This window comes from Passer domesticus, chromosome 4 (assembly GCF_036417665.1).
Source record: "Passer domesticus isolate bPasDom1 chromosome 4, bPasDom1.hap1, whole genome shotgun sequence".
Lineage (NCBI taxonomy): Eukaryota > Metazoa > Chordata > Aves > Passeriformes > Passeridae > Passer > Passer domesticus.
The window spans coordinates 59,290,661-59,306,056 of NC_087477.1; the positions used below are offsets into that span (position 1 = coordinate 59,290,661).

Here is a 15,396-nt window from a genome sequence, read left to right on the forward strand (position 1 = left end):
AAAAGTTCAGAGAGGGACAAAAAACAATTCAGAGAATGACCAAATATATGGAATTCTTTTCTACAAGGAATAGGTTGGAAATGTAGGACCCTAGAAGAGAAATAGTGTAAGAAACTACATAATGACCTGTAAAAACATCCACATCATGGCAAAGATGCAGCTCAAAATTTCTTCTGGTAAAAGAGCAAAGAGCCAGATGAAACTGCTGAGAGTATTATGCAAAAGGAACTAAGGAAGTGATTCTGTCCATGGTAGGTAGGTGAGCTACAGAGCTCCATGACATGACATGAGGTGACTGTTAAATGGGTTAAAAAGATATTAGGCAAATGAATGAAATCCAAAAAGACCATAAAATTCAAGCATATATATTTTCAGAGTAAGTACCTGAGCTGAAAATATTGGAGCCTCTGAAAGAGTTCTGGGGAAACATTGCTGCCCACTTGGTTGGTCCTATTTTCCCCTGACATCTGCTTTTGACCACCATGTTGGATAAGAAATATTAAGCAAAAGGACTTTGCTTGGATGCAGCAAGTCATTCCTATTTCAAAATGTAAATCCTTTTGCAATAAGTCTTTTTGGGACTAGAAAATGATAAAAAACCACTACAATCATAGAATATCCAGAGCTGAAAGGTCCCAAAAAGATCATCAGAGTCCAACTCCTGGTCCTGCACAGGACATTACCAAGAATCACACCATGTGCCTGAGAGAATTGTCCAAACGCTTGTACTCAGACAGGCTTGGTGCTTTGACCACTTCCCTGGGGAGCTTGTTCCATTTTCCAACACCCTTGGGCCAATAACCTTTTCCTAATATCCAACCTAAACCTCCCCGACACAAATTCGGGTCAATCCTTCAGGTCCTGTCACTGGTCACTACAGAGAGAGATCAGTGTCTGCCCCTCCTCTTCCCCTCATGAGGATGTTGTAGACAGCAATGAGATCTCACCTCAATCTCCTCTTCTACAGGATGAGCAGGCCAAGCGACCTCAGCTTCCACTCAAGGCTTTCACCACCTTTGTTGTCCTTCTTGCTCTCTAATAATTTAATATCTTTCTGATACTGTGGTGACCACAACTGCCCATAATATTCAAGGGGAGCCTGCCCCAGTGCAGTGCAGAGCAGAACAATCCCCTCCCCACTATAGGGTTGGGCCTCGTGGCTGCCAGGACACTGCTGACTTGTGTTCAACTTGCCATTGACCAGGACACCCAGGTCCCTTCCTGAGAATAGGAAAAATCAAGCTCTGGGAACAGTGCCTCAGTATTCCTATAAAGTTGCCAGGTTACTATGTGCTTCCTTATCTGCCTACAGAGATACTTACACTTCTGCAAGAGAGGGGAAAATAGGTCATGAGACTTGAAATGCTAATCCAACAGCTTTCCAAAGTTCATAATTACAATTGAGGAGCAATTATTAATAATTTAATACTTCAGGTAAATGAAAGGACTGTGAACAAGTCAGTGTCACATAATTTTTTATGCTTTATTAATAAAGAGGAGCATGTTTAAATCAAATGTATAAGACTTAAATATGGCATTGTTTTCTGAGACAGCTTAGGACATCACTGGAAAAAGAATTGGTGAGAGAAGTTGTCCACTCACTATTATTGAAGAATCAAAACCTCCATTTCATATATCCACCTGATCCTTCTTCCCCACTTCTACCATGTGCTGTCTTTGAGTGTTTAAAGGGCAAATTTTCTTTTCAGAATGTTCTCTGACTCATAGAGTGCCTGCTAGGTCACACAACCAGCCTGGGTAACATGCTGAAAGAAGTGTGGGTTTTTTTTTCCCTTGAAAGCTTCACAGCATTCCAGAACATAGAGTATGATTCATTCTTCCCTTTGCAAATTTTAATTAGACAGACCCTTGCTATCTAATGATGAGTTTTACTCTTCCTGCTACAATTCATCCTTGCTGATGCCTTGCATTCATGGAAATCTCATTATAACTCTTCTGTGTTTCACATCTGGTTAACTGCCATGATGTATGACCCAGCTAGGCACCAGAGCTGCTCCCCACAGCCTCCTTCCCAGGTGGGATGGGGAGTAGAATCAGAAAGAAGGTACAAATCATAGGTTAAGAACAGTTTAATAATTTAGATAAAATTAAAAAAAAAAACAAAACCAAAATAAACCCAGCAACAATTATAATAAGAAGGGAGACAACAACAACAAAAAGAGATAAATAAAGTCCAAGATAGACAAGTCATGCACATACAATCACCTAGTACTGGAGACTGACACCAGGTCCATCCCCAAGCACTGACCAATCAGTAGCTCTTACCATTCTTCACAATTTATGTACTAAACATGACATTCTCTGGCATGGAGTATCTCTTTGGCCAGTTTGGGTCATCTGTCCTGACCATGTTCCCTCTCAGCTTCTTGCCCACCTGCTCATGGGCAGAACATGGGAAACTGGAAATTCCTTGACTTAGAATAAGCACTACTTAGCAACAACAAAGCATAAGTGTATCATCATGAATCTCATAATAAACCCAAAACATGGCCCTGTACCAGCTACTAGAACAAAAACTAACTTTATTCCAGGTGAAACCAGGACACTAATTCAAAGTAACAAGCGAAAAAAAAAATCATCTTTGGATGTAAATCTAAATTCTGAAAATTTGGACACATTTAGAAGCAATGCCATTTCAAATGAGAGCATGCAGATCAACATCTCACTGCAACAAAAAGATCTCTTCTTGAGGATGTGGAGTTCATTTCAGAAATGAAGATTTTGGCATTAAGAAGAAGCTATTCATTTCAGGCTGACTACAATAAATTGATTCAGAATGAGCATTTATTACTTCTGGGAATAGGAAGCACATTGTATTTATGCAAGGCCTGAATGAATGCTTCTCCTCTCCTGAAGACAGAGCACCAAAAGAAAAAAAACGTTAAAGCAAGAAATTCACTGTCCTCTTTTTTTTTCTTTTTTTTTCTTTTTTTTTTTTTGCCAAGGATTCGTGACTGATTACAAGTAATACCTTGCTTCAAATTCTCTTGCAGCCTAGAATGCCTTCCAGGGTGAAGCAAGTATATGCAAGAAGAAAGGCAGGGGGCATCATGTGCCAATCATTCTGGCTGACACCACAACTTTATGGCCACTTCTCCCACTACATTTTCCATTATAGGAATCTGAAAAGGCAGAGGAAAGATATCCAAGCATTGTGCAAATGACAACACTGGGGACATCTTTGATTCCAGTTCATTGTGAGTTTTGTGTGCATTTCTACTCCCAAGTAACTGCCTAACTAACCTGATGTAAATTAATTTTTCACCCACTAAAATGTTGGTGTAATATTGAAAGGATGACAATTCAGAGACCACATCTATCTTGTTTTCACTCAGCTACCTCCCGATTAGTACTTTTCCATTCTTGCTCCTTTCATGATTAACAAATATATATTCATATTTTAGGGTATAATCTCCTGGGGAAAGAAAGAGATGTTAATATTAGGAGACATTTAGGCAAAGTGAAAAATAAAAGTTATGATAATCTAGAATAAAAAGAAAACATACCTGTCATGCATTGCTACATACAGAAATAGGACATACAGAAATAGGATTGCACTGGGTACTTTTAGTACCTGCAAATGATACTGAAAGTTTTACCTAGGAAACCCAGTGTGCATATGTACATAAAGGTATCCTTCTGCAGCAGCTGCTGGAATGGGTGGAAAGTATATTAGATTTACATTCCAAATGGGATTATTTATTGGCATTTTAAGTACTGCTTGTATCAATTGTATGTGAAATATTTAGATCTGTTATTTTAAGGTGTTCAATTTTTAATACAATGTATCAGTTGCCAAAGATTTTATGCTATTTCAGTGACTGAACATTACTTGAGATAATAATTTCTAATTTTGAGGCAGATTTGAAGTAAATATTTCTGTAATGGTTCCTTTTATGTGGACTATTAAAGAGGAGAAAGCACGGCTGTTTGGTGTTTTTAAAAAATAGAAACATTGGTGCAGTCTTAACCAACATAACTTTAATAATGTCGCCATGGTAATGCTTAAAGATTGTATTTGCTTTTATCTTGCACTTTCTAATTCAGAGATCAGCAGGGATATCTCTAAGCTTATGAAGTTTTTTAAAGATCAGGCCTGGATCTATAAGTTTGAATGAAAGCACCTGTCAAAAACAACTATAATGGGTCACCATATTTTCTTCTGATTTCTCTTTCCTTCATCCCTTTAGAGAATTCATGAAAAGTTTCACACTGTCCTAGCCTTGTAAGGCTAGTACACTTAGAGTTATCATCTAACAAATCTGTCATGTATAAATTAGCCTGAATAGCAGCTATATAATTTAAAGAAAATTCTCTATTTAGATTAGAAGTCTTATATATATAATGAATTAGAATTGCATTCAGTTTCCTTAGCATGGAAAGCAATGTTAAAAGAGTGTTAAAAATAGACTGCCTGAATTTATTGATTTTGCTAATCTGATTATACATATAATTTCTTGCTAATGAATATTGCTAAAGTTAAATAATAATTGAAATAACATATAGTGATTTTTAATATAAGATATAAAACTCCCTGCACAAACTTTGAAATGTTCTGATAAAATTTGTCAAACATTCTTAACACTTTTGGAGAATTACAAATCTAAAATCACATCTACAGCTGGCAGTACTGACCCCTGAGATACACCAGGAGTCACAGGCCTCCAGCTAGACACTCTATGGCTGAACAGCACCCTCTGGAACCTGCCATTCAGCTATTTCCCAGTCCACTGCACTGTCCACTCATTCAGCCTGCACTTCCTAAGTTTGCTTATGAGTATGTTGTGGGAAAGATCATCAAAAGCCCTTTTGAAATCCAGGTTAACATTCTCCTCATCTACCAGGCAGCCAATCCAGGAGATCGCACAGGTCAAACAATATTTCCCCTGGCTGAATCCATGTTGACTACTCCGTTAACCAAATGAGCAGCTGTTCCACCCCTTCACCAGGGATTGAGGTAAGGCTCACTGTCCTGTGGTTTCTAGGATCCTCCTTTCTGCCCTTTTGAAGACTGAGGTGACGTTGGCTTTCCTACAGTTCTCAGGCACCTTTGCAGCTTTACTTGACCTTTCAAACACAATGGAGAGTGGCTTATTAATAGCACCCATGCATGTGTTCCACCAGGGCCCATGGATTTGCCATTATCAAGTTTGCCTAATTGACCTCTAGCCCTATCCTACTATACAAAGGGAAACTCTTCCTTCCACCAGAGGTTCCTGGTGTCAGTGCAGGGATTCTTGAGGCCCAGGCTTAGTGGTAAAGGCTCAGACTAGGAAGGCATTCAGTAACCACCCTCTCTGTGTCCATCATCACCAGGACACCAACCTCATTCAGCAGTGGGCTGACATGTTCTCTAGTGTTCCCTTTCTTACTGATATAATTGAATAAGTCTTCCTGGTTGCCCTTGACATCCCTTGCCAGCTTTCATTCCAAATGTATCTTAGCCTTATTTGTCACATCCCTGCATACTCTAAAAACATGCCCATAGTTTTTCAAAGTGGCCTGTCCCTTTTTCCACATTCTGTACACCTTCTTCTGTTTGAGTTTTGCCAGAATCTTCTTGCTCATTTATGCAGGACTCCTGACCCCTGAGATCTTACTTGCAGAAATACACAGATACTGAGCTTGGAGGAAGTGAAGCCTGAATATTAACTAGCTCTCGTCCAGAGCCCTAATCTGTGGAATTTCTCCAAGTAGAACCATCAAGAAAACAAAGTTAACTCTCTTGAAGTCTGGGGTTGTAATCCTACTTACTGCCTTCCTCCTTGCATGCAGGATGCTGAACACCATCATCAAATGCCACTGGGACCAAGACTGCCTTCAACCTTCACAATCACGGTTGGTCCTTATTTGTTAGTACGCTGTCATATTAAATTCAGATGACCAATAAAAATGTCTTACAAATGCAGGATTGCCAAGCGTAAATACTTGTCATGAATTACAGGTGTCTTTTGATGATTACTGCCTCTGTGACTAGCACTAGAGAACAACAGGAATCTTCAAGTTTTTCTTAAAAAATAAACTCCTCTAATTGAGATTTTCTGACTTCAAGTATTTCTATTAATTGATTTTGAGTAATTGCTGCTTTTTCTATGCTGGCCAAGGTCAAGGCTTTATGCCTGAGTATAAGAAAGTGGTGATTCTTGAAAACTAAAAATATGAGTATAAATTTCAGAGGTACCCAGGTGACGTACAGTTTATGTTCACAGACAGTTAATTCACAGAAAAGGAGGGAAATAATTTATAGCACCACTTTCTTTCTGGGCACATCAGAAAAGCACTTGTAGATTGGACTCACAAAGGTTAGCTTTAACCTAGCAAGGTTAATTTCCCAAGGCTTCTCTAAACTCAGAGGAAGGAGATAACTTCATCTAAAATGGGACTCAGCATGCGATCCCTCATCACAAAATGACATTTTCCAGTCTTGGACTTAGATTGAAGAAATTACTGTGGTGTAATCATGATACACTAAATAGGCCATGAACATGAGTATTTACAAATATATGATTTATTTTCATCCAAAAAGGCTAATTCTTATTTAAAACAATCTCTTGAAATTTAAGTTGACATATTTTTCACTGACTATGCAGGAGATTTTATATGTTGTTTTCATTGAGAAGCTCTGACAGGCAATACTCAAATTTCTCCTTTACTATTGGGATTATTTGTAAAATGTAGATGCTCCAGTTTCTACTCTTCACTTCTTCTAGGAAGAATGTAATATTCCTATTATACCAAGTTCAATCATTACTTTTTCACTGTAAGAGACTGAAATATTAATGGTCAATGACTCGATCAGCCATTTGCAAAAGCAGCAGGTGCTTTGCTGAGGATGAGCACAGTAACAGCCCAGGTGCAGAGGGTGTGAGCTCTATGGATGGCAAAACAACATTTGTTTAGCAGAAGCTAGGTTTTGAGGTAGGTAAGGGAAAAGGCTCATAAGAAGCAGATCCTGCAGGGTGGGATAATGCTTTTCACCATGCCAGTGTCCCTCACACGAGTGGCTCAGTTGTAAAACTCTTCCCCCTGCCCCACACTGTCAGATGGGGAAGGTATTGGGACATTCACATTATTCATCCCTTCTGATGGGGCATAACTGGTTCAGCTGTGAGAGGCAGCTGTATCTATCACACTTTAGATCTGTCATACACCATCAAAGATCCCCCAAAGTGTGCTCAAACTAAATTCTGGGGGACTGTCCATGATCTACATTGCCACAGTATTGCAAAAGACAGCGTAAAACTTCCTCCCAGGGGAGGTACCTGTGTGTTTTCACATAGCCTGAGCATATATTAACCCAGTGAAATTTGTGTTTCACAGGCCTTCCCCATGGCTGATGGATCAAGATTGCAACCACCACCAACAGACATGGAAATTGCACCAATCAAGTCTTGTCACTGGATACCTGGGTGGCGATGTCTTTCTGCTCTTATCTTTTTACTTCTAATTTTTTTTTGTTTTCCTTATACATTTTCTGAAGTAGGCTTTTATATTATTATATGACTATAAATAATAATAACTATAATGGCTACATACCTCCTTTCCATTGCAACCAAATTGTTCTAAAATTACCCCTACATATGTACATATTTATAAACACTGATCATTTACTGTTGTTTCCCTCTAATCTGCTCCAAGGGAACTGTTTACAATAACCTGAGTCACTCTGGCCTTCAGGTGCACTTCTGTAATGGTCAGAAAGAGACAGATATAAAGAAACATAGATATCATCCTGTAAAAAGAAGACATAGTTACCCACCACATCTGTAAAAGCAGAAACCTTGCTGCTTGGAAACACACAGATGAATAAAAGACTGGAGATACTTACATTGCCAGCAGCTGAATTTATTGTGAACTTTGTCAGTCAAAATGTCATTCATGTCTCAAATGGCACTGTCAATTAAATCAGTTATAAAATATATAGCAACAGTTAAAATGCTTAATTTTCAACATTTTGTGTTAAGTACATTGTTAAAAATCAATGTTTCTATCCCTTTAGAAGGACAGATGCCTTTTATTCTGCAATGAAATTTTCTTTTTTCTTCATTTGAAAGTGTCTACCCATCCAGTTCTGCAGCGAGCAATCACTAGCTTGATCAGCACAAAAAATGTTTTTGAAACCTTAATGTATTCTAACCTTTCTGACAGCATAAATAGTAGCAGTTACAATTAGAGATAACAAGAACAAAAATGGTAGCGAAACCACTGCTCGCATATCCCTTCTTCTCAAATGAAGTTTATATTGAGAAACAAGCCCAGAACATCATATCCCAAGTAAGCCTAAGCTGAATGACAATTATTAATTTGAAAAACCATAAAGAAATAACAGAGATACATCTTTATTATCTGCCATATCTATGAAAAAGCTGCAGCTATGTGATTAGAGGTTGTAACAACAAATATCTGTGGACATTTGACATTAAGAGACACTTAACAAACATCTTATTAAAATTGCTTTGCTAAGATGGATAAAGGCAAAGGCATTCATAATTAAAGCAACTGTTGTCCTTTATTATCCTATAGCTGCCTGTCTGCTAGATGTCCTGAGGGACAAGAATCTGAAGTTGGGTCATGTCAGATAGGCATTTTATTCAGAATACATTTAAATTTCATTGTTCCCTACCTTTGTACAAACTAAAGGATATTCCAGTTTGGTCTAATTCTAGAAGGGAGATATGTAGGGACACCTTTTGCTTTTGTTACAGCAATGTAACATACAGGTCAGTCAGAAATGGGCTTCTCCCATCACTGTCAGGTCGTATGGCGACTTCTACATTTAAAGCAGTGATAAGCTCCCTAAGCAGAATAACTTTCCTCAAACTGTCATTATTTTCAAAGTGGATCTGATCTTCTTGTCAAACACAAGAGCACTGCAGATTGATGACATTTGAAATACAAATGGGAGAAAGGTTTGTGTCTGTTCTTGGGAAAAATTAACCCCTCATCACCCTCCCCCAAAGAACTAGTGAATGCCCTCCAAGCATGCTCTGCTAATCTCTCCAATTTGATATGCACAGGGACTTACAATACCTAAATCTAGAAGAATCAGGAGATTGTTAGGAATCTCCTGTTAGGAAAGGGATACCTGATCTCCAGGTATCCCTTTCCTGTGCCCATTAACTGGTTTGGCTACTGTTTAACTTCCAGAAAGCCAGTCTTAATGGGAAACAATCAAGACAGAAATAGGAGATCTATCACTTCCTCTAATAATTGTTTTTTCACTCATTAATCAGTATTAAAACTCTGTGTGTTTGCATATTGGATTTGTTTGGTTTTAACTTCCAGACACTGGGTTTTGCCTTTCTTTCTTTTATAGCTCACCAAGTGCCTTAAAAGAGAATTTCTCTGTACGACATTGTGAAGCCACTCACATTAACTGTCATTAACTTTCTTTTGCATAAACCCTAGTGATTGAATTCTTTCTGTCTCCCTCAGGATGACATTTTCTTTAGCCTTTGACTACTTTCTGCACCCATTGTGATTTCTCAGTAATGTTTTTGTGTAGCAAGAACCCCTATTGCTACTCATTATACTTGTGTTGATCTTTTCATTAATTAAGGAGAAGTGAAAATCACTTTGCTGTTGTTGCTTTGTAATGCAAGTTATATTTTTTTCTTTCAAAACCATTTAAAGATGTGCTTAAAGCATATGTTTTTCACATTTTTTCAGTACCTATTCAGCATTTCATATTCTTTATGTAGTTTTGTCAGTAGCTAAAAAAACTGCATTCAGTGTGATTGAACCTTGTTTATCACTGTAGGAATATTGCCCTGTTCTTTATACTTTGTCCCTACCACCACTTATGATGTGACCACCCTTTGTGTTACTTGCACAGTTTAGGTGTAATAACTGTTCTGTTAATTCACTAAGTGTACTTCAAATGCAGTAGAATACCTGTGTGTTGTGCTCTTCTGCCTCACTTTTAATTAATATTTCTCCACAGCTGTCAGGTACACATATCCTAATCATCGACGTGCTCTCACAGTGCTGTGCAGCATTAACATTTTAGTCGAAACACTGAACGATTAGGTTCCTATTTAAACAAGGTGAAGCATTCACAATAGGCAAAATAATTTGTTTGGAAGGGTTTGTGTTTTCAAGACATCTGTCTTTACTCTTTTCCCCACTGGCATAACTCTCTGAGCCATCTCTTTTTTCCTCTGTTGCTTCCTGTATCTCTTTTGGCTGATCCTGGCAGCAGAAACTCACATAGGTACCAGGTTAATGATGGTAAGAGCCATTCCACCTCTGTCAGACACAAGTCCTCTTCCATTCTGTTAGTCTGAATTTATTTTTTTTAATATCTAATGACGTAAAGAAAATAATCCCTCCTTTCCTTTAGTAAGTTTGTACTAGTCATGCTTGCTTTTGTGTAAAACCAGATGAAAGAAGGTGGGTCCTCTGCTTCTCTTTGCCTCTGTCCCTAGGCAGTCCCCAACAACTTCTGTCCTCTTCATGAGCTTCAAAGGCTTCTTCTCTTTCACATTAAAATATTTTGTCTAGCTTCACAATTTTGTCCTTTCAGAATACTCTCATTATCTTCCTTCTTTCAGCGTCTCCCATTACCCCTTTTTCTGTTTCCTTAGATTTCTCAGTAGGCTAGGCATAAATGCTTCCTTCAGCAGGATTTGCAGTAGATGTTCCTCTCTGTGTCCATACATTTACTGTTCCAAACAATGAGTCCTTCTTGACTTCTCATCTAGGAAAGTTAAAAACTAAAAGCCCTACAATGAGTAGTGCTCTACTCCCATCAACCTCTACTAATAAATCACTATTTTCTTTTGGTGAGATTGAGGAGATGGGAGACAGCCCTACAGATGGGAGAAATTTGTGACCACTGCATTCAGCAGGTAATTATTACCAAGCTCAAAGCCATTTTAATGCTTTTTCTTACCCATCTGAGATTAATTAGTTTATTATTGTGATCTAGGAAGGTTCCAGCAGAAGAAGAATGTATTTTTCTTATCTGCTGAAGAAGACTTCTAATATGTCTTCTTTGTTCTCATTCCTTTTTTCTTCACTGCTAATACCTTCAGCTAATTCTTTCTTCTTTCACCTCAGGAAGGCTAGAGTGGGAAAAAAATGGAGGGAACAGACTGCTTAGTAAACTCTGGATCAAAAAATGCAAGAGCACATTACAGAGTTTTCTGTCTTTGCACATATTTGGCCCCATTTCCTTCTGAAACTTCCTTTACTTGGGGCAGTCAGTGACTTCCTAAATTCACCCCAAAATTTTATTTGGGTCTTGGTTAAACTGAGGTAAACAAAAATTGCATTTCATGGTATTAAATTAGGGGAGACTTTGGGTGACTGACATTAGAATTAGACTTTTATACTGTACAACTTCTGATTTTCTACTAAACTTGTTAGAAGAACTTCCTCTGAATTTCTGTAATCCTGGGAAAATCTGCAGTTGCTACTGAAACATAATTATTTTGGGAAATTTTACTTTGTGTGTTTGATGTGATATGACTGTTTTGACAGCACTCTATTTCATGTGGGTTCTTTGTGACCTTACCCCAGGATACCATGAATCTACTTAACTTTAATTTAATTAACAAACATATCATTCAAAACACTGTTGTGGAAATAAAGTTTCTTTTTTCTTTTGTATTATTTTTCAATAATACAAAAGAAGGTTAGAGGATCCTTTTCTGGAGTAAATAAAGATTCCTCATGCCAGGCAGGAGCAACATGAGTAATTTTGTTATTTGGGTGTGTAATGCATTTGAACTGACTTCCAGTTGCCCATATTTGAGTCCCTGGGGCTCATGTGCAAAAATTAAATTAAAGCTAAATATTGTGTTCTTCAGATCAGCATGATTAAAAGCAGTACATATATTCAAAGATATTAGGCTTCATATGAAACACAGATTTAATTTCTGTGCTTTTGTTCAAACTTACAATCTTGACATCTCAGACGTGCCACCAAACCTTAGATGTGCCTTTCAATACCTTTTTCCTCATCAGGATTATTTTGGTAGCTGAGAATATTTCTGGTCTCTCACAGAGCTACTCCATTTTGACATCAATGGTATTTTCATCTCTCAATTCTAAGGCCAGCAGTACTTCTTTAAGTAGTAAGTGACATGTTTTTTTCCCGCTGGAAAAAGGCCAAGGAGAGAGTTTGCAATGAGGTTTTTCTTCTGGATCACACTTTAGATAAGTGCCTAGAATATTATTAAATTTTCTGTGAAGAATAGATTTTCCTTCAGATGTTGAATTCAGTTGTTATGAAGTCATTTATGATTAGATCTAATTTGTCTAGCACTAAAAAAATAAAAACTCATACAATATGAAAAAAAAATAATCTTAATCTGAAGCTTTAAGAAAATCAATGTCTAGAAAACTCTCTGCCTCTTTTTTAAAAAAAATAAATATTCTGATACTGCATTTAAGGTAGTATTGGGAATAATATGCTCCAGACAATTAAGGACATTAAAGAAAGCCAGGTTAAAATCTGTATTATATCACTAATGCAAAATTCATCAACTATGCACCATTATTGTGATAAAACTCTCAGTGTACAATTCCAAAAACCAGCCCATATTCAGCCTTTGATCTGGAGTCAAGATTGGAAATGTCTTGTAAAGTTGATTAAAAAACAAAAAAAAAGATATTTTTTTGTCAAAGACTGTGGCTGAATTTGATTAAAGTTTTTTTTTCCCTTATATTGAGATAGTAAGGTATCTCTCAGGTATCTCAGAGCTCTTGTATAACTCAAAGAAATCTCTTCTGATTTTTTCCACTTTGTCACAATTCATTTTAGGTGATATATTTATGACCACAATATATCTCTTCATTTCTGAGCTGTAATTTGTCATTTTATGAAAGCATTCTTGTCCCAAATTTCATACTCAGCAAGATCAGATTATCAGAGTTATGAGATTGTGGCATTAAAGCTACTTATTTTCAGAACCTGAAAGTCTCCATCCTTCATAGTTATCTTTAATTTTAAAAAATTAGGAAATTCTACTTGGACTCACTTGACATTCAAAGTAATTTCTAATAACAGGAAAAAATTTTATGTTCCTTAATTACAAAGTGCTGGCCATATAGCCTGCCCATTCTGTTCTAGCAGAACCTAAATATATTCTGTAGTTTTGAAGGTTTTCTGATAACTGAGAGAAATTATTTTGTAAGAGAAGATCTAGTTTTCAAGAGCAAATTTTAACTTATGTACGATGTACTTTGCTGTCTTAAGCAGATCGTTACTTGGACAATTAGCTAGAAGCAAAGTAATTCTCCTTTGGCATTGATTTGTGGATAGAACAACCTGCTCACCTCATTTGCAACCAATGACATTCTGCCAAATTTCAAGCCATTTATTTTTAACACACCTTCTCCTAATACAATTACTATGTTGCTACTTTTAAAGTAATCAACAAGTCACAGCAAGTAATATTATTACTTATTCAGCTGTACTTAAATAAAATATGCTGGAAATATTTTCATATTTATGTAGTAGGACAACAGCAATTATAGGATGTAATTTCTTTAATTTTTTTTTCCCTTGGTAGGATAAGGGCCATTTCAGAATATACTGCTAAAATAATGGTACTTCCAAATGTAAAGAGAAAAAAAAAATCTAATCCTCTGTCCTGAGCCTAAGAAGAGATGGCTTAACATTAACACACAGGGTTTGACTTTTCTGAGCTCTGCAACAGTACACTGAGGTATGGGAGAAAAAGCTTGAGATGCATGCAACAGGCCTAGATTCTGGTGAATGTCACTAAAATTATAATTTTCCCATTAAAGATGTCATATTCAATAAACAATTGTACTGGTATCAAAACTGTATAGAGACAATGGCAGTTCTAGGGCTGTGATTCACAAGCAGTCTGGATCCTCCTTAATTTAAAATATAAAAAGTGGTATTTCAGTTAAGGCTCGCCATGTACAAATGCTACTCAGGGGAAATACTGAAGAATAAACCAATGGCTAAGGCCCTTCCCTCAGATGAGAGGAGGCCTGGCTCAAGCTCTTCAAATTCTATTTAGCTGTCCATACAAGAGGCATGGTTTCAACAGAAAAAAATCTTCACACTTAAGTATCTTCGTTGGTATTTCCAGATCCCAAACTTAATTGAAAATGCATTTCTTAAAAGTTTTGTACTAAGAAAAATCTTCCAACTAAGCCCACTGGTGGTTTCTGCCAGAGAATGGTGTGTTCATAAAGGAACTCTTCTCTTAAAAAGGAGGAGGGAAGAGATTTCTCCATAAATCACTATTGTCATCAATACGTCTTTTTAAAATTTAAAAATGTATTGTGGCTCATCAGTTACTAGTGCTATTTGACCTTATGTTTGACACAGCAAATGGTCCAATGATCATCATACTTTATTTGCTACATCGGGAACCATGCTGAACAAGACCATGAGTCCCAGTAGCAGTATATTTTGTTAATTGATTTTAGTTGTGCAAAGTAAAATATTCTCCAGTGCTATCTGCTCAGACTTTTGGCATCAGGGCAGAACCAGGGACATTTTTTTTTTTTAACAAGCTCAATAACATAATGAAATTCATGGACAGTGTTGCCATATGTCCTACGGGAGCTAGACTATGACTCACTGCAATACCTACAAAAATGTCAAAGCAGTTTTCTGGAGCTTACTTTCTTTTCCCAGAAGACAGAAACTGTTCTATATGCACTCTTTACATCACTTCACAAATCTGAAAATTTTACAGTGGTGTATTTTTCTCTATGATTAACATCTGTCTCAGCATTTCTTCCTTATGTGTCTTCTCTAGGAGAAGGGGAAAAGTGTGGTCAGTGGACTGTTTCTGGGAGGCTGACTTTTTTTGCTGTTAGTCTAAAGTAGTCTGTTTCATGTTTCTACATTATTGGAGGCAAGGACAAAATTATCATTGCATGTAAGATTAAAAAGTGGTGGTATGTTTTTGTTTGATATAAGAGATTTTCTACAGTGTTAGAAAGTATTCTGAGGAAGGAATCTCCATATTTATAGATGTACTGTATTGTTTCAATTTATCTGACAACCCATGACTATTAGTTATCTCATAACTTTAAACTATCTTGGATTTGTAAGTCATCCTTTAGATGTCATGGGCGCAGTTCATTGAATGCTCTGTGTTTTTTATTTGTTGGTGAATGGATTTGTTAATTATGTCATTAATATGTTAATTATGTCATAATATGTTAATTATGTGAACTGTATGGCAAGTATGAAATTTTAGGAGAAAAAAGGGGAAAGAATTCACCCAACATTTATGCTCTTATTTAAACACTAGTGTGGATTCCTAAAGCACAGTTAGCACTTTCCCCAGTTGTGCTGTGTACTCAGTGTAAGCAAAATTAGTGCAGTGTTCATAACTTTCTTGGGGAACAGAAAACAAACAAACAAACAAAAAAACC

General features: G+C 36.9%; 1 long non-coding RNA gene across 1 annotated transcript; it reads left to right on the top strand.

The window, feature by feature from the left end:
* The first annotated feature begins 4,870 nt into the window (after positions 1 to 4,870).
* Positions 4,871 to 7,835, top strand: LOC135300026 (uncharacterized). The gene is made up of 3 exons (XR_010361892.1): positions 4,871 to 4,978; positions 5,797 to 5,859; positions 7,342 to 7,835. It is a non-coding gene; the product is annotated as an uncharacterized LOC135300026 (long non-coding RNA).
* The last annotated feature ends 7,561 nt before the right edge of the window (positions 7,836 to 15,396 follow it).